We start from the raw sequence: 1,836 nt of genomic DNA, 5'->3' as shown, positions 1-1,836 counted from the left end.
CACAACACCTCTAGGGCTTTCTGTCCAGATTCTTTTATAGATTAAGTTTGCCTATCTTTGTTTAGTTCTAAAGCCCATTTCTCAATTGGACTGTTGGTCGTTTTGATGTCTAATTTCTTGAGTTCCTCATATATTTTGGATATCAGTCCTCTGTCACATGTGGGGTTGGTGAAGATCTTTTCCCATTCTGTAGGCTGTCGCTTTGCCTTGTTGACCGTATCCTTTGCTCTACAAAAGCTTCTCAGTTTCAAGAGGTCCCATTGATGATTGTTTGTCTCAGTGTCTGTGCTACTGGTGTTATATTTAGGAAGTGATCTCCTATGCCAATGCATTCAAGACTACTTCCTACTTTCTCTTCTAGCAGGTTCAGAGTAGCTGGATTTATGTTGAAGTCCTTGATCCACTTGGACTTAAGTTTTGTGCACGGTGACAGACATGGATCTATTTGCAGCCTCTACACGTTGATATCCCGTTATGCCAATGGTAGAGAGACAGCCAGGACTGACCTACTCTGGTGATGGGATGGCCAAACACCCTAATAGTTGTGCCATAAACCCCATCCAAGGACTGAGGAATCTGGATGCAGACATCCACGGCTAGGCCCCTGGTGGAGCGCTGGGAGTCTAATTAGTGAGAAAGAGGAGGGTTTATATGAGCGAGAATTGTTGAAACCAAGGTTGGATAATGCACAGGGACAAATAACCAAATGAATGGAAACACATGAACTATGAACCAAAGGCTGAGGGGCCCCCAAAGGGATCAGGCCCTCTGAATAGGTGAGACAGTCTATTGGCTTAATCTGTTTGGGAGGCATCTAGGCAGTGGTACCAGGTCCTGGGCTCGTTGCATGAGTTAGCTGTTTGAAACCTGGGACTTATGCAGGGACGCTTGGCTCAATCTGGGAGGAGGGGACTGGACCTGCCTGGACTGAGTCTATCAGGTCGATCCTAGTCCTCGGGGGAGACCTTGATTTGGAGAAGGTGGGAATAGGGGGTTTGCTGGGGGGAAGGGAAGGGGGGCAGGAAGGGAGAGAACAAGGGAAACTGTGGCTATTACGTGGAACTGAATAGTATTGTAAAATAAATAAAAAAATATGAAAAAAAAGTTTGCCTATCTTCTGCATCCAATACATTTCCCGGTGTTCTCTGGCTTTCTCTTCAGACACAGCTGATGGAAATCATGAGCTCAGGTACACTGCTTACTACAAGGATCTGTGGGTGTTGGAGGTTAGAGTCCTATTGAAGCAAGTCCACCTTGAGACACTTGAGTTGATGTGGAACAGCCCTAAGAGGAGACAGCCAGGTATTAATTCTGCAGGAGGGACTCTCTAGGTATCCTTCCACCACCCAATGATGAAGGAGCTCAAAGACTCTGAGATTTCACTGTCCACACTTCATGCAACAGGCTGTAGCTGGAGGGCTTCTCTCCAGGTTCCCCAAGCCCCGCAGTCCCACAATCCACTTATAAAATAATCACTCAGACACTTATATTACTTATAAACTGTATGGCCGTGGCAGGCTTCTTGCTAATTGTTCTTTTATCTTAAATTAACCCATTTCTATAAATCTATACTTTGCCACGTGGCTGGTGGCTTACCGGCATCTTTACATGCTCTTGTCCTGGCGGTGGCTGCAGTGTCTCCCCCCCAGCCTTCTGCTTCCCAGAATTCTCCTCTCTCCTTGTCCCACCTACTTCCTGCCTCGTCACTGGCCACCAGTGTTTTATTTATATAGAACAATATCCACAGCACTTCCCCTTTCTTCTTTTTTTTAAAAAGGAAGGTTTTAACTTTAACATGGTAAAATTACATATAACAAAACAATTATCGAGCAAGAA

This window comes from Peromyscus maniculatus, chromosome 8 (assembly GCF_049852395.1).
Source record: "Peromyscus maniculatus bairdii isolate BWxNUB_F1_BW_parent chromosome 8, HU_Pman_BW_mat_3.1, whole genome shotgun sequence".
NCBI lineage: Eukaryota > Metazoa > Chordata > Mammalia > Rodentia > Cricetidae > Peromyscus > Peromyscus maniculatus.
This window is presented reverse-complemented; position numbering follows the sequence as displayed.